At 46.1% G+C, this 23747-nt stretch overlaps 1 pseudogene; it reads left to right on the top strand.

The window, feature by feature from the left end:
- Nucleotides 1-23372: 23372 nt before the first annotated feature.
- LOC134967072 (5S ribosomal RNA) lies at nt 23373-23492 on the top strand (annotated as a pseudogene).
- Nucleotides 23493-23747: the final 255 nt, after the last annotated feature.

Here is a 23747-nt window from a genome sequence, read left to right as displayed (position 1 = left end):
TTTACACTTCTCCTCAGACGCTTTTAATTTTGATTTTTGGGTCATTTTACTGAACTTTAGTTTTTGGGATTTTACATGCTCTCTACTATGACATTGGGCATCGGCCTTGGCAGACGACGTTGATGGCATTGAATCGTCTCGGCCATGACTAGTGGCAGCAGCTTCAGCACGAGGTGGAAGTGGATCTTGATCTTTCCCTATTTTACCCTCCACATTTTTGTTCTCCATTTTTTAATGTGTGGAATTATATGCCAGTAATATATCAATAACAATGGCCTACTGTACTACTTCTGCTGGTCACCAAAATGCTGCACTGTCCTACTATATACTGCTCACAACAATGCAGCACAGATATGGATACTTGAAGTGATACGGAGCTGCAAGATACAGCAATAGACTACTGTACTGTACTACTGTATATGTATACTCGTGGTCACCAAAATGCTGCACTGTCTTACTATATACTGCTCACAACAATAATGCAGCACAGATATGGATAGTATACTTGACACAGAGCTGCAAGATACAGCAATGGACTACTGTACTGTACTACTGTATATGTATACTGGTGGTCACCACAATGCTGCACTGTCTTATTAGCTACTGCTCACAACAACAATGCAGCACAGATATGGATAGTATACCTGACACAGAGCTGCAAAATACAGCAATGGACTACTGTACTGTACAACTATATACTGTTGGTCACCAAAATGCTGCACTGTACTACTATATATACTGCTCACAAAAATGCAGCACAGATATGGAATGGATACTTGCAGTGACACAGAGCTGCAAGATACAGCAATGGCCTACTGTAGTGTACAACTATATACTGTTGGTCACCAAAATGCAGCACACTGAGCACAGATATTTGCAGCGCACTGAGCACAGATATGGAGCATTTGCAGGCAGAGAACGTAGATATTTGCAGCGCACTGAGCACAGATATGGAGCATTTGCAGGCAGAGAACGTAGATATTTGCAGCAGGGACGTGCAGTCAGGGGAGGCAGTGCCTCCCCTGTCCCTAATCATTCAAATTACAAAGAAGATACGTTATGACACAGGTTCAACTTCTGTGTCATACGTATCTGTTATTCTTTATATTATTTAAAGCATGTAAAAAAAAAGTTTTAAACGTGTTCGGAGGCACCGTTTTCGATGCCTCCTGCTGTCAATATAAAAGGTCCGGAAATGGGGGGCGGGGCCAAACACCGGGCAGTAGAAGCGGCAGTAGATGCCCATTAAAAAAAGCCACATAAGCGGCACCCATAGAAGTGCCTCTGCGACAGGGGCGTGCTTTCAGCCCATACGAAAGCACGCCCCTGTCACTAACACTGATGTGATTGGGCAGTGGGCGGGGCCGAACTGGCTGCCCGGCACCAAACCACTCCCCATTCTTGGGCTGGCAGATGCGAGTACCACGCCCCCCTGCCCCCGATCTTATACCAGCAGCGGACAATAATCGCCCCCCCCTCCCTGCTGGATTGTACAGCCGATTATATGCAGGGCGCTGCAGCAGAGATCCTGCCCCCCCCCACCGAGGGCCGCCCGCCGCCGACTTTCTCAGACAGCGCCAGTGTTCAGGGCCGCGGACTCTGGGGCACTGGCAGCGGGCAGCGTTGCTGCCATCGCTGCGCTGCCAGTGCCCCAGAGTCCGCGGTAATGTGGCTACCTACTGTAGTGTTCGGGTTCCGGATAGGAGGGGGGGAGGAGCCGCGTTCTCAGCTCCTCCCCCCAGAGTCAGTAATACAGCCTGTGTGGATGGGAATTGGCCAGCCGGAGGGGGAGGAGGGGCCTCTCTCTTAGCTCCTCCCCCATACTCCCTCATGCTGCCTGTTTGGGACTCCACAGCTAGAGGTGGGAGAAGGGGTCAATACTTCTCCATGTCCCCTGACATGATCATGTCCATGAGAGGGAATCAATTTCCATGTGCAGCAGCAGCGTGATTGTCCACACCACAGTGACAGGTAGGAAAAACAAATGAGTTGTAAAGGTGGCAAGTGCTGTTCAGCATCTCTTTGTCAGTCCGTTGGCCCCCCTCTCTCTCTATCTATCTCCCCCTCAGCTGCCACTCTCTCTTTATATCTATCTGCCCCTCAGCTCCCACTCTATCTTCCCTCCTACCCCCCCACCCCCATCCTCTCTCTCTTGTTTACTCTCTCTTCCTCTGCCCCCCCCTATCTCCCTATCCACCCCCTCTCTCTCTCTCGCTCTCTCTATTCTGCCCCCCTCCATCTCCCACATCACTGTTTCTCCCTCTTGCCTTATTCCCCCATTTGTAACTGCTTGTGTTACCTTTTCCTTGCATTAACTAGTTCTGATTTTGGTATTGTATGAGTTGCCGGCGGTCGGTTCCCTGGTGGCCAGCATACCGGCGCCGGGATCCCGACGGCCAGCTTAGCGACAGCGGGACAAGCCCCTCTTTTCTCCCAAGAGGGAGGAAAGGTGTCGGTATGCTGGTTGTCGGGATTCCGGTACCGGTATACTGTGCGCCGGGATCCCAACAACCGGTATACTGAATACCACCCTTCTGATTTTTACTTACATACTGGCTTATTTCTATATTTGGTGGTCTCCCCCTATTCCTCCTCCCTCTCTCTCTCATATCTCCAGTCACCCCCTATTCCTCCTCTCTGCCATCTCCCTCTATTCCTCTCTCACTCCCATCTCCTCCCCATTTCTCCTCTCTCCTGTTTCCCCGATACTTCTCCTCTTTACCGTATACCCCTATTCCTCCTCTCTCTCACTCTGCAATCTCCTCTATTCCTTCTCTCTCTCTCTCTCTCTCTCTCTCTCTCTCATCTCCCTCTATTCCTTCACTTGCTCCCATCTCCCTCTATTCCTTCACTTGCTCCCATCTCCCTCTATTCCTTCTCTCTCTTCCTTCTCCCCCTATTCCTTCTCTGTATTCCTTCTTCCACTATTCCTCTCTCGCTGCCTGCCGTCTCTCCCATTCCTCCCCTCTCCCTCTATGTTGTCTCCCCTCTATTCCTCCTCCTCTCTCTCTCTCTCTCTCTCTCCAGTCTCCCCCTATTCCTCCTCTCTCCAATCTCCCTCTATTCCTCCTCTTTCCAATCTCCCTCTATTCCTCCTCTCTCCAATCTCCCTCTATTCCTCCTCTCTCCAATCTCCCTCTATTCCTCCTCTCTCCAATCTCCGTCTATTCCTTCTCTCTTCCTTCTCCCTCTATTCCTTCTCTCTCCAATCTCCCTCTATTCCTTCTCTCTCCAATCTCCCTCTATTCCTCCTCTCTCCAATCTCCCTCTATTCCTCCTCTCTCCAATCTCCCTCTATTCCTCCTCTCTCCAATCTCCCTCTATTCCTTCTCTCTCCAATCTCCCTCTATTCCTTCTCTCTTCCTTCTCCCTCTATTCCTTCTCTCTCCAATCTCCCTCTATTCCTTCTCTCTCCAATCTCCCTCTATTCCTCCTCTCTCCAATCTCCCTCTATTCCTCCTCTCTCCAATCTCCCTCTATTCCTCCTCTCTCCAATCTCCCTCTATTCCTCCTCTCTCCAATCTCCCTCTATTCCTCCTCTCTCCAATCTCCCTCTATTCCTTCTCTCTTCCTTCTCCCTCTATTCCTTTTCTCTTCCTTCTCCCTCTATTCCTTCTCTCTCCAATCTCCCTCTATTCCTTCTCTCTCCAATCTCCCTCTATTCATTCTCTCTTCCTTCTCCCTCTATTCCTTCTCTCTTCCTTCTCCCTCTATTCCTTCTGTCTCCAATCTCCCTCTATTCCTTCTCTCTCCAATCTCCCCCTATTCCATCTCTCTTCCTTCTCCCCCTATTCCTCTCTCTCTTCCTTCTCCCCCTATTTCTCCTCTATCTCCTGTCTCCCCCTGTTCCTCACATCTCGATACTTCTCCTCTCTCTTCCATCTCCCCATATTCCTCCTCTCTCTTTCCCATAAATGTATAAAAATTGTCAATATATTAGCCTGCCTGCTCATCACAAGTTTGATGAGCAGGCAGGCTGCGGGCATTGGCGGTGGCATTGCGAGTAGCGGGCATTGGATTAGCGGCTGTAGGAGTCATCGGCGGCACTCAAAGGACATTATGGCTGCAGTGCCTCACCAGCCACTGACCTCACCGCACGCCACTGATTTGCAGCACACTGAGCACATATATTTGCAGCACACTGAGCACAGATATTTGCAGCACACTGAGCACATATATTTGCAGCACACTGAGCACAGATATTTGCAGCACACTGAGCACAGATATTTGCAGCACACTGAGCACAGATATTTGCAGCACACTGAGCACATATATTTGCAGCACACTGAGCACAGATATGGAGCTTTTCAAGGAGAGATCGTAGCCACGTCCTCTCCGTTCAATCTCCAATGCACGAGTGAAAATGACGGCGACGCGTGGCTCTTTATATAGAATACGAATCTCGCGAGAATCCAACAGCGTGATGATGACGTTCGGTCGCGTTCGGTTTAAACGAGCAAGGCGGGAAGATCTGAGGCTGCCTCGGAACCGTGTAAAATAGGTGAAGTTCGGGGGGGTTCTGACCTCGGAGAACCGAACCCGCTCATCTCTAGCAGTAACTGACAAATATTGCTCATTGTTAAATAAGAGCACACAGCAAATTCTAATAGAAAGAAATATGAAAAGCATTATACAGTAATAGCCCAAACCACATTTAGAAATGGCAGCAGTGCTAAATAACAAGTCAAAAGGAGATTTTGATCATTGATAAACGGGGGTCCAAATGATAACTGTATCTGTTTCATCAGATCCAGTTGTTTGACCTGAACACCAAATGCCTCTACCTGTTATTTTCCCATGTACGTGCAGACATATCTTATTGATATGTCTGAGGATCAAGCCAAGCTGCTAAATTGTCCAGTCTATGTCCAACCGTACTCCCTGTATATGGGATACATTTCCCGTCACTCTCTTGAAACCTCTAAAGTATGTTTGTGAGCAATAGAATGTAGTGTTGTGGAAAAAACTCAAACAAAACACAGACAACATAAGAACATAGAAAAATGTTGTAATACTGGATATTTTACAACAATCTTGTTTGCAGTTTTGTTCTTCTGTTGCCCATATACAGATTCCACAATTTCTGAGGATAGATACTTAAAAACATATTTTAAACTAATTTTAGTAAAATGATTACAAGAAATGAATTGCTTTAAATGTTGGGATTTCATGATTCTTAAATGAATGTCGTTTTCAGGTTGACTGGAGGAATAACACAGTTTTCTGTGGAATCCGACATAAAATAATCCTTTAGGGTCACTGCAGAGAAAACAGAGACACAGTGAGATAAATTTATAATACGCAATCAGGTAATATCAGTTATATTATGATACATGACAACATGCAGGATAAACCCATAAATATCAATATTGGACAGTAATAGGGACATTTAGCACTAAGGATACTGTTTATTACTCTTCTCATACCCAAAAGTAGGAGTTTCCACGTAATTTTAGCATCACTGCTGTATACAAAAAATTAAAGTCTGATATCTCCACATTGTCCTGTAGTCACCATTTTTTTTAAATGGAAAGTGAAAGCTTCTCCAATTTATCAAGCTCCAAATTGCAATAGTTTCAGAACTTGACCACATGATAGCAAACATTGGGGGGTATTCAATTGTTTGAAAAGTCAGTTGGGTGTCTGTTTTTTCTATCTAATAGACAGGAAAAAACAGACACCCAACCGACTTTTCAAACAATTGAATATCCCCCATTATGTTTATATGACCTTAACCTTTGTAGCCTATAAACTACTTTTGAACAGTTTTATCTAGGAGTGGGATCTTTGGATCCCTGCCTGACAGCATACACTTGCAAATCCGTCTATAAATGGATTTTGGATCATTGCATGAAAATATTCCCCTTAAACTTGGTATCAAGGCAGTACAGTATTTCTTACTTATACCCAGAGCCGGCCCTAACCAATTTGATGCCCTAGGCAAGATTTGGCTGGTGCCCCCTAGCACCGCCGCTAGTTCTGCAGGAGATGCCTGACATGAGTCAGCTGGTAGCTCTGCTAACGTCGGGCGCCTTTTGTTTATGAAAATGCATCATATTATTTGCATTACTATGTGGCTAGGATGCACAAGCAGCTTCTGCTGATTAAAATTATATGCAGCATGCCTATATTCTGTGTGCGACTGCAGCTGTATCTGCATACGAAATGCTACATTACAGTGATTTCCAGGAATACACTGCAATATAGCATTTCGTATGCAGATACAGCCGCAGTCACACACAGAATATAGGCATGCCACATATCATTTTAATCAGCAGAAGCTGTTGGTGCCCCTAAGCATACCAAACGCCCTAGGCATTTGCCTAGTTTGCCTATGCCTAAGGCCGGCTCTGCTTATACCCCCTTTTCACTATCTAGCACGAGTCGCAGCCGGGAGCCAGACACGCCTATGACCCGTGCAAGAGCCCCATTTCTACACTGCGCTCACCAACCAGGCATATTGCTGGGTTGGTGACGCTACTGGTGACATGGCAGGGGTGGCGCTGGGAGATCACATGATCTCCCAGCGCCGCCCCTCCATAAACTGTGAACGGAAGCCGTGTCGCATCGAAATGGCTTCCGCTTACACTACACAGCTTACCGGGTTGAACACGTGTTCAACCCGGCATGCTACCCGGGTAGGATTCCCGGATCACTTGATCCGGGAATTTGCAGGGGAGCCGTTTCCACTAGAGAAAAACACGGGTAAATGCGCGCCCCTGTGCATTTACCCGTGTTTTTAGAGCTAGTGGAAAAGGGGTATTAGACTAATTGATTTTGCCTTGTCTATTGATGCACAATTGTATTTACAAACACTGGTCAACACTATAAAAACCCAATTCACTCTGTGTTACGCTATCCTCTATATGGGGCTCATCAAGTAAGAACACGTAAGACATTTGGAGGTCTTCTTGGTCCTCCGCGGTAGGTATATTGATCACATTTTTATAGTTTGGACTTTACAATTCTTTTGGTTTCACTTTCACTAGTGTTTTAGATCCTAGTCTTGTTTATTACCGGGACATTGCATTATTGGTAAAAGATCAGAGATTAATGATGGAAGTGGATCAGAACAGATACTTGAACTATAAAAGTGCCCATTTAATATCCGGATGGCACAATGTCTCTATAGGCTGATTCCTTAGACAAAAACAAAACTGTTCTACAGATGAAACCTCTGATTTATACAAATCATTTTAAGTCAGGAATATCCGAGTGGTATTTTAGACTTAACTTTGGGTGAAATTACACAGATACTGTAGATTACCATAGTACAAACATGGACATAGAGAAACCAGAACTGAAGAATTGTGTTAATGCCTTTTCTTTTATAATGCAATATAACTGCCAATTATCCAAGTACAGGAAAATTATAAGGAAAATACTCTGTCCTAAAATTGGACAATAATTAGGTCCTTTCATTGCAGACAGTCTAAAAGCCTGAACTAAATGTGCACAAAGCTATTATGTGAGGAAGGAAATATGTAGAATTTGTGCCTTATGTATCAAAGAAAAAAATTTAATGTCACGATCCAGGTAATTCCTTATCAGTATTTACCTTCCAAATGTCTCCTGAGACTGTCCCAGTGTTCCAAGCCTGGATTCCATCTGCACTGTCTGTGTGCAGGACGCTGCATCTCATTGTCTCTAATCTCCTTACTGTGATTCTGGCAGCATCAGGGTTAAGTTTCACATGCAAGTTACAAACAATCTTTCCCTCCAAAAGCTAACATGGGCGCAGCCATGTTTTCCTAATCACATGATACCTTTCAGCCTGATTACCCAGCAGCTGCACTCTGGTCTCTGGTTAATCAGCCAGCCAATCCCTGTTTCCCAGCTGGTATAAATATCTTGTTCCTGGGGTGGAAAGATGTCAGTGCTTCAATTGTCTTCAGTGATTCCAGTGTGCAGTCCTCCCATGGACTTTCTCTGCAGTACAGCCTGACTCTGCAGTGTCTCATCATTGCACCTTGTGACTGGCAGTTACCTGACACTGGCTTCCAGCTTACAGCGGTGCTCTGCCCTGCCAGTAACCATCGGTGTTCCGCCATCGATCCCAAGTAACCATCAGTGTTCCGCCATCGATCCCAAGTAACCATCGGTGTTCCGCCATCGATCTCAAGTCACCATCAGTGTTCCGTCATCGATCCCAAGTAACCATCGGTGTTCCACCATCGATCCCAAGTCACCATCGGTGTTCCACCATCGATCCCAAGTCACCATCGGTGTTCCACCATCGATCCCAAGTCACCATCGGTGTTCCGCCATCGATCTCAAGTCACCATCGGTGTTCCGTCATCGATCCCAAGTAACCATCGGTGTTCCGTCATCGATCCCAAGTCACCATCGGTGTTCCACCATCGATCCCAAGTCACCATTGGTGTTCCACCATCGATCCCAAGTCACCATCGGTGTTCCACCATCGATCTCAAGTCACCATCGGTGTTCCGCCATCGATCCCAAGTCACCATCGGTTTTCTGTCATCAGTATTCCTCTGAACTGTGTTTAATAAAACCTTTGAACTTTCCTTCGTTGTCTTGGTCACGCCATCGGGCATTTGTTCTAAAGGTACCCTGTATGTCCAAGAACCCTGTACTGCCTCCCAGGTACACATATACCTCAGCCCCTACAACTGAGGCTTCCCCCTGGTCAGCATCAGCCCTCAGTTGTGACAGTAAGCACTGACCATCTGGATCCGGCCGGAGACCAGGTCCAAGCGACCAGGCCGATGCAAGAACTTGCAGCCTGCCTTGAACGTCAGGAGACTGCACAGGGCCATGTGATCCGCTGTCTTCAGGACCTCTCCTCTCGGCTGGATGGAATACAAGTAACCCTCTGTGGTTCAGGGGCGTCCAGTGTGCCGACTGCAGTACCTTTGGTGGTATCCCCACCCATCATTCCTGTTTCTGCTCCTTGTCTCCATTTACCGACACCTGCCAAGTTTGATGGTTCCCCAAAAGCCTGTCGGGGTTTCCTAAAGCAGTGTGAGATATATTTCGAGTTACAACCTGGCAGTTTCCCAACTGACCGCACCAAGGTTGCTTACATCATCTCCCTCCTCAGTGGCTCCGCCCTCGATTGGGCATCACCTCTATGGGAGAAGTCTGATGCCATGCTCTCTTCATACACAGATTTCATGGCAACCTTCAGATGCATCTTTGACGAATACCCTCAGCCTCCTCCGATATCCTCCGGCTACGTCAGGGGACACAAACAGTCGGTAAATATCTGGTACAGTACCAGATCCTAGCGTCCAAACTTTCCTGGAATGATGACGCTCTTTACTCAGCCCAAGAAGGGGCATCTGTGTCTACAGCCCAAGAAGGGGCATCTGTTTCTGCAGCCCAAGAAAGGGCATCTGTTTCTACAAACCCAGGAGGGGTATCCAATGTTCAAGCTCTAGTAGGGGCATATGAGTCTTCTCAAAAAGGAGTTTCTGATCTGTCAACCCCAGGAGGGGTGCTGGAGAAAACAACCCTGAGAGAGGTGTCTGATTCGTCAACCCCAGGAGGGGTCACCAAAGTTTCAGCCCCAAGGGAAGTATCCAGAGCCAAGTTCCCAGATGGAAATTTTTGTGCTACAGATGCAGTTATGAGCTCCAGTTTGCCGTCTTCAGAGAGCACCACCCTGTTGGCATCCAGCATGGACCATGTCCAGGATGGTCTAACTGAACACTCGGATACAACTCATTCCGGTTCTAACCGGATTCAGACTCCTTCAGTTCCAGCTGATTCGAATGTCAATCCAAAGACTCCTCCGGTCCCAGCCGGTTCAAGCTTTTCTGGACCCAATCCGGTTCCATCCGTAGGTCCAAAGACTCCTTCAGTTCCAGCTGATTCAACGGTCTCCAAACTCAATCCTGTCCTATCCGTCGGCCCAAAGTCTCAGCCGGTCTCAGCCGGTTCAAGTTTGTCTGGACTCAATCTGGTCTCGTCCATAGGTCCAGTACAGTCTCATCTGGTTCCAGCCAGTTCAAGTTCATCAGGATTCAATCTAGATCCTTCCGTTTGTTCAGGTAAAGAATTTATAAGAAGTGTCCTGGGGCCACTCCTAAAGGAGGGGGTGCTGTCACGATCCAGGTAATTCCTTATCAGTATTTACCTTCCAAATGTCTCCTGAGACTGTCCCAGTGTTCCAAGCCTGGATTCCATCTGCACTGTCTGTGTGCAGGACGCTGCATCTCATTGTCTCTAATCTCCTTACTGTGATTCTGGCAGCATCAGGGTTAAGTTTCACATGCAAGTTACAAACAATCTTTCCCTCCAAAAGCTAACATGTTTTCCTAATCACATGATACCTTTCAGCCTGATTACCCAGCAGCTGCACTCTGGTCTCTGGTTAATCAGCCAGCCAATCCCTGTTTCCCAGCTGGTATAAATATCTTGCTCCTGGGGTGGAAAGATGTCAGTGCTTCAATTGTCTTCAGTGATTCCAGTGTGCAGTCCTCCCATGGACTTTCTCTGCAGTACAGCCTGACTCTGCTTGTGACTGGCAGTTACCTGACACTGGCTTCCTGCTTCCAGCGGTGCATTGCCCTGCCAGTAACCATCGGTGTTCCGCCATCGATCCCAAGTAACCATCAGTGTTCCGCCATCGATCCCAAGTAACCATCGGTGTTCCACCATCGATCTCAAGTCACCATCGGTGTTCCGTCATCGATCCCAAGTCACCATTGATGTTCCGTCATCGATCCCAAGTCACCATCGGTGTTCCACCATCGATCCCAAGTCACCATCGGTGTTCCACCATCGATCCCAAGTCACCATCGGTGTTCCGCCATCGATCTCAAGTCACCATCGGTGTTCCGTCATCGATCCCAAGTAACCATCGGTGTTCCGTCATCGATCCCAAGTCACCATCGGTGTTCCATCATCGATCCCAAGTCACCATCGGTGTTCCACCATCGATCCCAAGTCACCATCGGTGTTCCGCCATCGATCTCAAGTCACCACTCTGAACTGTGTTTAATAAAACCTTTGAACTTTCCTTCGTTGTCTTGGTCACGCCATCGGGCATTTGTTCTAAAGGTACCCTGTATGTCCAAGAACCCTGTACTGCCTCCCAGGTACACATATACCTCAGCCCCTACAACTGAGGCTTCCCCCTGGTCAGCATCAGCCCTCAGTTGTGACAGTAAGCACTGACCATCTGGATCCGGCCGGAGACCAGGTCCAAGCGACCAGGCCGATGCAAGAACTTGCAGCCTGCCTTGAACGTCAGGAGACTGCACAGGGCCATGTGATCCGCTGTCTTCAGGACCTCTCCTCTCGGCTGGATGGAATACAAGTAACCCTCTGTGGTTCAGGGGCGTCCAGTGTGCCGACTGCAGTACCTTTGGTGGTATCCCCACCCACCATTCCTGTTTCTGCTCCTTGTCTCCATTTACCGACACCTGCCAAGTTTGATGGTTCCCCAAAAGCCTGTCGGGGTTTCCTAAAGCAGTGTGAGATATATTTCGAGTTACAACCTGGCAGTTTCCCAACTGACCGCACCAAGGTTGCTTACATCATCTCCCTCCTCAGTGGCTCCGCCCTCGATTGGGCATCACCTCTATGGGAGAAGTCTGATGCCATGCTCTCTTCATACACAGATTTCATGGCAACCTTCAGATGCATCTTTGACGAATACCCTCAGCCTCCTCCGATATCCTCCGGCTACGTCAGGGGACACAAACAGTCGGTAAATATCTGGTACAGTACCAGATCCTAGCGTCCAAACTTTCCTGGAATGATGACGCTCTTTACTCAGCCCAAGAAGGGGCATCTGTGTCTACAGCCCAAGAAGGGGCATCTGTTTCTGCAGCCCAAGAAAGGGCATCTGTTTCTACAAACCCAGGAGGGGTATCCAATGTTCAAGCTCTAGTAGGGGCATATGAGTCTTCTCAAAAAGGAGTTTCTGATCTGTCAACCCCAGGAGGGGTGCTGGAGAAAACAACCCTGAGAGAGGTGTCTGATTCGTCAACCCCAGGAGGGGTCACCAAAGTTTCAGCCCCAAGGGAAGTATCCAGAGCCAAGTTCCCAGATGGAAATTTTTGTGCTACAGATGCAGTTATGAGCTCCAGTTTGCCGTCTTCAGAGAGCACCACCCTGTTGGCATCCAGCATGGACCATGTCCAGGATGGTCTAACTGAACACTCGGATACAACTCATTCCGGTTCTAACCGGATTCAGACTCCTTCAGTTCCAGCTGATTCGAATGTCAATCCAAAGACTCCTCCGGTCCCAGCCGGTTCAAGCTTTTCTGGACCCAATCCGGTTCCATCCGTAGGTCCAAAGACTCCTTCAGTTCCAGCTGATTCAACGGTCTCCAAACTCAATCCTGTCCTATCCGTCGGCCCAAAGTCTCAGCCGGTCTCAGCCGGTTCAAGTTTGTCTGGACTCAATCTGGTCTCGTCCATAGGTCCAGTACAGTCTCATCTGGTTCCAGCCAGTTCAAGTTCATCAGGATTCAATCTAGATCCTTCCGTTTGTTCAGGTAAAGAATTTATAAGAAGTGTCCTGGGGCCACTCCTAAAGGAGGGGGTGCTGTCACGATCCAGGTAATTCCTTATCAGTATTTACCTTCCAAATGTCTCCTGAGACTGTCCCAGTGTTCCAAGCCTGGATTCCATCTGCACTGTCTGTGTGCAGGACGCTGCATCTCATTGTCTCTAATCTCCTTACTGTGATTCTGGCAGCATCAGGGTTAAGTTTCACATGCAAGTTACAAACAATCTTTCCCTCCAAAAGCTAACATGTTTTCCTAATCACATGATACCTTTCAGCCTGATTACCCAGCAGCTGCACTCTGGTCTCTGGTTAATCAGCCAGCCAATCCCTGTTTCCCAGCTGGTATAAATATCTTGTTCCTGGGGTGGAAAGATGTCAGTGCTTCAATTGTCTTCAGTGATTCCAGTGTGCAGTCCTCCCATGGACTTTCTCTGCAGTACAGCCTGACTCTGCTTGTGACTGGCAGTTACCTGACACTGGCTTCCTGCTTCCAGCGGTGCTCTGCCCTGCCAGTAACCATCGGTGTTCCGCCATCGATCCCAAGTAACCATCAGTGTTCCGCCATCGATCCCAAGTAACCATCGGTGTTCAACCATCGATCTCAAGTCACCATCGGTGTTCCGTCATCGATCCCAAGTCACCATCGATGTTCCGTCATCGATCCCAAGTCACCATCGGTGTTCCACCATCGATCCCAAGTCACCATCGGTGTTCCACCATCGATCCCAAGTCACCATCGGTGTTCCGCCATCGATCTCAAGTCACCATCGGTGTTCCGCCATCGATCCCAAGTAACCATCGGTGTTCCGTCATCGATCCCAAGTCACCATCGGTGTTCCATCATCGATCCCAAGTCACCATCGGTGTTCCACCATCGATCCCAAGTCACCATCGGTGTTCCGCCATCGATCTCAAGTCACCATCGGTGTTCCGCCATCGATCCCAAGTCACCATCGGTTTTCTGTCATCAGTATTCCTCTGAACTGTGTTTAATAAAACCTTTGAACTTTCCTTCGTTGTCTTGGTCACGCCTTCGGGCATTTGTTCTAAAGGTTCCCTGTATGTCCAAGAACCCAGTACTGCCTCCCAGGTACACATATACCTCAGCCCCTACAACTGAGGCTTCCCCCTGGTCAGCATCAGCCCTCAGTTGTGACATGTAATTATTAATAACTCTAGGCCCATATCTCTGATAATTATGCATCTATAGTGTGTGGCCCATACTACAATCCATTATTTGGAACATATTATTATTAGGGTATGGGTCATTTGGTCGACAAGACTTAGGTCGACAGTCATTAGGTCGATGGCACGGTCATTACGTCGACATGAGTTTTTTTAACTTTTTTTGGTGTCATTTTCTTCATAAAGTGACCGGGAACCCCAATTAGTGCACCGTGTCCCCTTGCATGGCTCGCATCGCTCGCCATGCTTCAGACAAGGTGCTCGCTCCACTACCGCTGCGCTCGGTATCGATCGTAAAGTATGAAAGAGGTAAAAAAAATGTTTTTTAAAAAAAACCTAATGTCGACCTTTTTACGTGTCGACCTAATGACCATGTTGTCCTAGTGACCATGTCGACCTAATGCATGTTGACCAATAGCGGTCAACCTAATGACTGTCAACTTAAGTCCTGTCGACCAAATGACCATAAGCCTATTATTATTATTATTATTATTATTATTAATAACAGTTTTTTATATAGCTCAGAATATTTCATTGCATTTTACAATTGGAAACAGTAATAAAACAAAACAGGGTAATAACAGGTAGACATACCGTAGACGTAGGAAGGCCCTGCTCGCAATCTAACAATCTATAAGGAATAGTATAAGTACTGTATACTTACCTGTTCCCAATGTCCCCCTAACCCTCCCATCCCGCAGCCTAAACCTAACCATCCCACAGCTTAAACCAAAACCCCCCTTAAATGCAGCCTAACCCTAACCCTCCCCCCCTCTCCACAGCTTACCACTACGGTGGCCCAGCGAACACTCGTTAATGATCCCGGTGTTCGGGATTGTGATCCTAGTTGGGATGCCGGCGCAGACATCCCGATGAGTGTCGGGATTCCGGCGACAGCATTTCCTCTACTTGGATCATGACCACCAGGATACTGACTGGATCCCTGTAGAGCAACGTCCAACCTTGGTATTTACTTCTGTGAACATTGCTAAATTATGTATCAAGAATGGAGCATATGTTACCCTCCTTATGGAGGCATAAAGTTGTGTTTTCAGTTCACTAACCAAGGTTCTGGATTTGTACTCCAAGAACTGGACAGCGTTGTTAGATGTGTGCATTTGGGCAGCTAGACAAAAGAGGACTCTTACCATCTGGCAAAGTCTATGGCTCTCCAAGATGCAATGAACTTAGAATAGTTTGAAACTGACTTTCCTCCTGGACCCTGAAGATCATCAGACAATTTTCTGTTAAAGTTCCCACAAGCCCCACACAGGGACCCAGAGAATTCCTGGTCCACGTTGAGGATCAGGTCTCCATTTGTGTTCATTCTAAAGTCCATGTCTTCGCCTCTCGTTATCTTTGCCCCGTCATCTGTAGACTCTACTGTCACAGAGCCGGATGTGTATGGAAGACTAACCGGTCATCCATTCGCCTAAAGTACAAGCAAAACAATGACAAGGACGGTAAACAAAAAAGTAAATTCTGACACATCTACTTCTACAGTCTGAGCGCTATATAATCACACATTTTCAGGCACATTTTGTTTCCTCAGTTCCTCTCTATTAACACAATATTTTAACAAAAGTTTTTAGGGGAATAAAAATTTGTGCAGAATTACAGAACAAATTTTTAAATTGGGTAAAGAAAAAATATAAATGGGGTGTACACAGTGTCAGACTGAGGCATGAAGGGCCCACAGAGGGAATGCAGTGATAGGGGCCCATACTTAAGGGTGTGGCCAGTCAACAAAGGGGGTGTGGCCAGCCTCTACAGAGGCTTGAAATACGCAATAGTCTAGTGCAGTGTAATGCAACATATCTACCATGTATAATACAAGTGCACAGTCTGGAACCTGATCCCCAGAGGAAGGAGTGGACACTCAGGCAGTTGGGCCTACCGGTGGTTTACCTGGTACCCCTGTGGGCCAGTCCGACCCTGGGTGTACATAAGATTTCACTCACAAGTACATCATACAATATGAACTAACGACATCCCCAGAAAATAGTGTGACTAAAGACTGCACTTTTCTTCTGAAAATTAAAACCTATCTAAAAACTATTTCAAGGTTGGGGAACATGTAAAAAAAAATGGAATGATTTTATATAAGTGGCATCTTTAATGAATATTTGCCAAATTGTTTTGTAGAATGTCTTATGAAATAGAAAAAAAAATATTAGAAATAGTCTTTCTGACCCAATTTCTTCTTTCTATCACTTATCTCTGGAATATCCCCCTCTAATTGCCTAAAGAGGACAAATTCATACAGTGGATCTTACCCAAGCCTTTCCACTGAGCGTTAGCGCACTAGAGACATCACTGAAGTAGGCATGAACTGCAGAAATTTAACTTTCAAACATCTGATATGCAACTTTGGGTAATGACAACCAGCCGGAACCAAGGCCCTCATTCAGAGTTGTTCGCACGGTTATTTTCTTCGCATCGCAGTAATTTTCCGCTAATTGCGCATGCGCAATGTTCGCACTGCGACTGCGCCAAGTAAATTTGCTATGAAGATTGGTATTTTACTCACGGCATTACAAGGTTTTTTCTTCGTTCTGGTGATCGGAGTGTGATTGACATGAAGTGGGTGTTTCTGGGCGGAAACTGACCGTTTTATGGGAGTGTGTGATAAAACGCTGCCGTTTCTGGGAAAAACGCGGGAGTGGCTGGAGAAATAGGGGAGTGTCTGGGCGAACGCTGGGTGTGTTTGTGACGTCAAACCAGGAACGACAATCACAGAACTGATCGCACTGGAAGAGTAAGTCTCGAGCTACTCAGAAACTGCACAGAGAAGTCTTTTCGCAATATTGCGAATCATTCGTTCGCAATTCTGCTAAGATTCACTCCCAGTAAGCGGCGGCTTAGCGTGCGCAATGCTGCTAAAAGCATCTTGTGAGCGAACAACTCGGAATGAGGGCCCAAGTGTCATCATTGGAGTCGCACACAGAGGCAAGTTCAAAGGTATTGCCAGCTGCAACAGAGCCTGACAACTGGTCAAGTGACATTAGACTGCCCATAGCGCTAAGGGTACAAGTGCCTTGTTTCTCAATGCAGCCTCGTTTCCCTTCCTGCACACCACAATACTCTGCGTCTGAGCAGCCCAGGTCGGTGCACTGAACACCGCCGTTCTGGCATGTACAGCGTTGGCCGCAGTCTTCTGACACAATGGAGTCTCCAAGCTGTAACAGAAGGGAAATAAATTACATTTACAAAGGTAAAGGTTACATGAGCAAGAACAGTCTAGCATAATAGCCTGATGTTTTTGTATATTGCCTACATTTTATTATTATTACTACTACTACTACATGTACTGGAAATTGCAGTGCCTGTACTGGGACGGCAGACAATGACTCTGTCCATGTACCTGGGGGCGGATTTTGGGGTCAGGCTGCCCTTAGGGCAAAGGTTCCCAAACGCGGTCCTCAAGGCACCCCAACAGTCCAGGTTTTAAATGTATCCATGCTTGGCCACAGGTGACTTTATTAGCACCTCAGTCAATTTGATTTAACCATCTGTGCTGAGCCAGGGATATACCTAAATCCTGGACTGTTGGGGTGCCTTGAGGACCGCGTTTGTGAACCTCTGTCTTAGGCACATTATTGGCCGCTGCCTCCCATTCCCCAACCACGTCGTTGCCCCCTTAATTTCGGGTGCCAGTCCGGATGCCTCAAGACCACAAAAGCAGACCCAGCCTCACTACTACCAACTCCTGGACCACAATTTGCTGCCCATTGTCCCACACCCGTCATTTGCTAAATAAATTATAAAAAAAAGTCGTACAGACAAAAAAAAAAAAAGAATCACCTGGTCCTTATCAGCATGGTGTGCCACCCCCAGCAAGTGCCGCCCCTCACACGCCTAGTGGGAAATCTGCCACTGGGTGGAGCAGCAATGCCTGTGTGGGCAGCGGGCACACCAATCCAGCACCACCACGCTATCGGCCGCCCCTTAGGAAGAGGCGAGTGGGCTAAGTTGAGGGTGTGGCTATGTGGGGTGGGGCTTGTCTATGCCATGCACACCTCTAGAGAAGACACTGCAAATGCCTATAGCGATGAGTAACCAAGCCATTCTTCAATAACAACCTGGATGATTACTAATCTCAAATTACATATTAACATTTTATGCAAAAATGTGTGCAATTTCTTAGAATGTAGAGTCAGATTGCTGAGGGTGGCAATATCGACATTCAGAATGTTCCCAGCAGAAGGCAGTCATTCATGACGTAGACATGGTAGAAATATCGACATTGACAAATTGTTGAGATAGGAAATGTCATCATTGTCATAATGTTGACATTTCTATTATGTCAGAGATAGAATTACAGAAAAAAAAACATTGTCGACATTTCAATAATGTCGACACAACGGGGTATTCAATTCTTGTTGGAAACTGGCGTCTTGTCGGAAAGATGGCAGTTTCCGACAGGTTTCGGCCGGAAGGGGTTCCAACCTATTCAGAGCCGGCCCTAACAAATATGATGCCCTAGGCAAGATTTTGGCTGGTGCCCCCTAGCACCGCCACTGGTTCTGCAGGAGATGCCTGGCATGAGTCAGCTGGCAGCTCTGCTAACATCGGGTGCCTTTTGTTTATGAAAATGCATCATATTATTTGCATTACTATGAGGCTATGATGCACAAGCAGCTTCTGCTGATTAAAATGATATGAAGCATGCCTATATTCTGTGTGCAACTGCGGCTGTATCTGCATATGAAATGCTATAGTACAGTGATTTTCAGGAATACACTGTAACATAGCATTTGGTATGCAGATACAGCCGCAGTCACACACAGAATATAGGCATGCCGCATATCATTTTAATCAGCAGAAGCTGCTGGTGCCCCTAAGCATACCAAATGCCCTAGGCAATTGCCTAGTTTGCCTATGCCTAAGGCCGGCTCTGAACCTATTCATTGCTGCCCCCCCTTTTCCGACAAGTCGGGAAATCCGACTTGTTGGAAACCTGTCAGAATACACGCAGATCGATCCACATGTATTGTCGGAAGTGCGGCCAAACCCGACAGGTTTTAGCCCCGTTTCCGACAATGTCAATCCGACTTTCAAAAAAGTCAGATTGGCATTGTCGGGAATAGGCCAAACCTCTCGGGCCTGGCTGGCCATTGAATACTCACATGTCGGATCCTTTCCATCGTTTCCTGAGGCCCCCCCCACTCCGTAAAATACAGCTGGTGCGCACCGAAGGCGTGCACCCAAAAATAGGGGCATAGCCACAGTTAACCCCTGTATTTGTGCCCACTGTACTTGTACCCCCCTATAGCTGTGCCCCCAGTAGTTGCGCCCCCAGTAGCTGTGTCTCTGTAGCTGTGCCCCCAGTAGATTTTCCCCTTGTAGCTGTGCCCCCTGTAGCTGTGCCCCAGTTGTTGTGCCCCCAGTAGTTGTGCCCCCTGTAGTTCTGCCCCCAGTAGCTGTGCCCCCAGGTCAATTATGACCTCTAATGTCTGTCAGGGGAGCCGGCTGCAGCGGGCGCCCACACAGCCCTCGGCACCTGCTGCAGCCGGGGAGAGGGGAGCGGGGATCAGTAGCGGCTCTTGCCATGCCAGCGGCGGCCCGGGCAAAAAGCCTGCTTGCAGTGGCAAGAACCACTACTGACGTACAAGCAAAATAAGTCAAGTGCAAAACTCAGACATTATTCTGTTTATGAATGTCAAACTACTGTATGTATATACACATTATGCGTATCCATATGTGTGGGTGTCTGCTGTATACAGCTTTGTACACTGCTCAAAAAAATAAAGGGAACACTAAAATAAGACATCCTAGATCTGAATGAATGAAATATTCTTATTAAATACTTTGTTCTTTACATAGTTAAATGTGCTGAGAACAAAATCACACAAAAATTATCAAGGGAAATCAAATTTATTAACCCATGGAGGTCTGGATTTGGAGTCACACTCAAAATTAAAGTGGAAAAACACACTACAGGCTGATCCAACTATTATGTAATGTCCTTACAACAAGTCAAAATGAGAGCTCAGTAGTGTGTGTGGCCTCCACGTGCCTGTATGACCTCCCTACAACGTCTGGGCATGCTCCTGATGAGGTGGTCTCCTGAGGGATCTCCTCCCAGACCTGGACTAAAGCATCCGCCAACTCCTGGACAGTCTGTGGTGCAACGTGGCGTTGGTGGATGGAGCGAGACATGATGTTCCAGATGTGTTCAATTGGATTCAGGTCTGGGGTACGGGCGGGCCAGTCCATAGCATCAATGCCTTCGTCTTGCAGGAACTGCTGACACACTCCTGCCACATGAGGTCTAGCATTGTCTTGCATTAGGAGGAACCCAGGGCCAACCGCACCAGCATATGGTCTTACAAGGGGTTTGAGGAACTCATCTCGGTACCTAATGGCAGTCAGGCTACCTCTGGCGAGCACATGGAGGGCTGTGCGGCCCCCCAAAGAGATGCCACCCCACACCATTACTGACCCACTGCCAAACCAGTCATGCTGGAGGATGTTGCAGGCAGCAGAACATTCTCCTTGGCGTCTCCAGACTCTGTCACGTCTGTCACATGTGCTCAGTGAGAACCTGCTTTCATCTGTGAAGAGCACAGGGCGCCAGTGGCGAATCTGCCAATCTTGGTGTTCTCTGGCAAATGACAAACATCCTGCACAGTGTTGGGCTGTAAGCACAACCCCCACCTGTGGACGTCGGGCCCTCATACCACCATCATGGAGTCTGTTTCTGATCATTTGAGTAGACACATGCACATTTGTGGCTAGCTGGAGGTCATTTTGCAGGGCTGTGGCAGTGCTCCTCCTGTTCCTCCTTGCACAAAGGCTGAGGTAGTGGTCCTGCTGCTGGGTTAGTGCCCTCCTATGGCCTCCTCCACATCTCCTGATGTACTGGCCTGTCTCCTGGTAGCGCCTATATGCTCTGGACACTATGCTGACAGACACAGCAAACCTTCTTGCCACAGCTCGCATTGATGTGCCATCCTGGATGAGCTGCACTATCTGAGCCACTTGTGTGGGTTGTAGACTCCGTCTCCTGCTACCACTAGAGTGAAAGCACTACCAGCTATCAAAAGTGACCAAAACATCAGCCAGAAAGCATAGGAGCTAAGAAGTGGTCTGTGGTCACCACCTGCAGAACAACTCCTTATTGGGGGTGTCTTGCTAATTACCTATAATTTTCACCTGTTGTCTATTCTATTTGCACAACAGCATGTGAAATTGATTGTCAATCAGTGTTGCTTCCTAAGTGGACAGTTTGATTTCACAGAAGTGTGATTGACTTGGAGTTACATTGTGTTGTTTAAGTGTTCCCTTTATTTTTTTGAGCTTGAACTCTGAGAGGACCACTCCATAAGTTGGCTGTTTACCCACTGCTGAGTGGTCAGTTTATGTGGATTGGTTTATAGAGTCAGGGATAGGCTGTAAACTGTACTTTATTTGGGTCACCAGATTGACCATATCTTGCTTTTTGGATCCCATGTGACTGGGGGTTTCACATTATTGAACCTTTTCCCAAGTCATATTAGTTCTATACCTGCTTTTATTGATACTTTCAGTGAGCTTTTATACACTCTTGGATTATTTCTAAAACATCTGGCACTTGAAATTACCCCTGAGGAAGTCCCAGTCAGCGACGAAACGCATTGGGTTGTGTTCAAGTACTGTATTCCATCTGAGCTTTATGCTATTAAGGAAGAATTGTCACAAGTTTTAAGTCTCATCTGGACTTTTCATCCGACAAAAATTGTCTGTATATGCTGTCTATGCATTCTGTAAAAAGATGTTGATATGCTCACTGATATTTTTATGTTATCCTGACATCTGTATGTATTAAACACTGAAGTTGAACTTTTCATTTGTTGTGTACATGCATAACTGATGTGACATACAGTACCATCGTTAAGCGCACTTAGACCTGTATTATATATATATACACGGGTCGTTTTTCACCAATTTATTGAGACTCTGAGTGCCGCCTCCTTTCTGTGGCTGTATAAGGAAGTATATATATATATATATATATATATATATATATATATATATACACACACATACACACACATAAAATTGTACATTTGTAGGTATGTTCACGATAAACTCAAAAACAACTGTAATCCTCCTTCGGACATGGTTTAGTCCACTATTGAAGAAATACAGACGGCACTCCATGGTTATATACATGTATCGCACACTCTCAAGGTATTAATGCATGCAGAGATTTCCTGGACAAAGATTTTACCCTTACAACCACCCATAAAGATTTTTATCTTAAGTCAAAATTATTTTACATTTTTGAACAAATTTTATCTTCAATGCTGCGGTACTGCGATGGGTACAATCTTCGCACTGAGCTTTGCTAATTTATTTATGGGAAAATGGGAAGAGAAATATATCTACGGCACTGATCTTTATAAGAAACATGTGGCCTTATATAAACGTTATATAGATGATATCCTAATAATATGGAATGGCAGCTTGGATCTCTTTTTAGAATTTTTTAATCTCTAAAAAGACAATAATATGAATCTCTCTTTTACATACAACACCAATGAAGTCTCCACAGAATACCTTGATTTAGTACTGATTGGTGATGGATCCAGAGTATCCACAAAAAATGTAATCAAGGGAGTGGACAAAAATAGCTATCTCCATTATCAAAGTGGGCATCTAAAGAAATGGGAGGATAATATACCATTCTCACAATTTCACAGGATTAAGAGGAACTGCAGCAGAGTAGAGGACTGCGAGGAACAAATAGGCATCTACCAGAAGAGGTTTGAAGAAAAACTATACCCTAAACCTATATTGGAAAAAGCTGCAGTGAGAACCAACAAGTTGGACAGAGAGGAGCTTCTGAAATACAAAAAGAAAGAAAATAGGAAGGAGTCCAATGCATTCATAACTACATTCAACCATCATGAGAAATGCATTAAATCTTCACTCAGGAACCACTGGGGAATATTAATGATGGACCCCATCTTGAAAGAGATCCTCCCAGATCAACCTGAGGTCATATTTCGGAAATCCAAGAATCTTAAAGACCTTCTTGCCCCCAGCATGCTGCGTGATGTACCATCAGAAGATAGCACAAGTACTTTTTTGAAATGCCTGGGATCATATAAGTGCGGACGCTGCAACATATGTAAATTCCTAAACCCGAACAGAAAGACATTCCATAGTTCAGGGGATATTCAGGAATAGAAAAATTAAACAGTTTCTGAACTGCAATACAACATCTGTTATATACGTTTTGGAGTGCACATGCAAGAAGAAGTGTGTGGGGAAAACGAAAAGACATTTGAAATTGAGGATTCAAGAGCATGTTCGAAACATAAAAAATAAAGTGTACACATCTGATTTATAGACATTTCATCTCCGAGCACCAATCTAATCCAGAAGATATGATGTGTAAAGCAATCGAGCACGTACGGATTGGTGAGAGAGGCGGAGACCTGACAAACAAGCTTGTACAAAGATAAATGTATTGGATATTCCACTTGAACACCATGGACTCTGTTGGGTTTAACGAAGGTTACGAGATAGCACCATTTTTATGAAGGTCCTCCTCATCTTGGATTATTCACCTGCGCCCCCCTTACACCATCCTCTTTTATATATTGTCAATAACACCACTTATATGTATCTCACTTGCACGTTAATGCTAAGAATAAAAATACTTTTATTTTGAATATGCCTCACTGATTTTTGGAGTTCAAGCTGTCAGATACAGTCATACCACACTGGCTCCACGCCTAAACCCGCCTGATCTTGGAAGTTAAGCAGTGTTGGGCTTAACCAGTACCAAGAAGGAGACTTCTTGGGAAGATTAAGTACTGTACAAACAGACAAAGGACAATATCACATCAGATAAGGCATTTAATAATCACACCTAAATCTATAGAAATTATTTTTTCACTGCAATATAAATATGTCTGTATGCATAAAGTGCAAATGCACTACACGGTATTGAGCATTATTCCACAGGTACCATAGCCACATATAATTTATTATCACCACGTATATAGACTATTACCACACGGTAATAAGGAAGATCCTACAGAAAACATAATCAATATGTACATAGATTGATCCACTCA

Source organism: Pseudophryne corroboree, chromosome 10, assembly GCF_028390025.1.
Source record: "Pseudophryne corroboree isolate aPseCor3 chromosome 10, aPseCor3.hap2, whole genome shotgun sequence".
Lineage (NCBI taxonomy): Eukaryota > Metazoa > Chordata > Amphibia > Anura > Myobatrachidae > Pseudophryne > Pseudophryne corroboree.
Note: the sequence above shows the minus strand (reverse complement) of the source record. Positions and strands in the feature narration are given on the sequence as shown.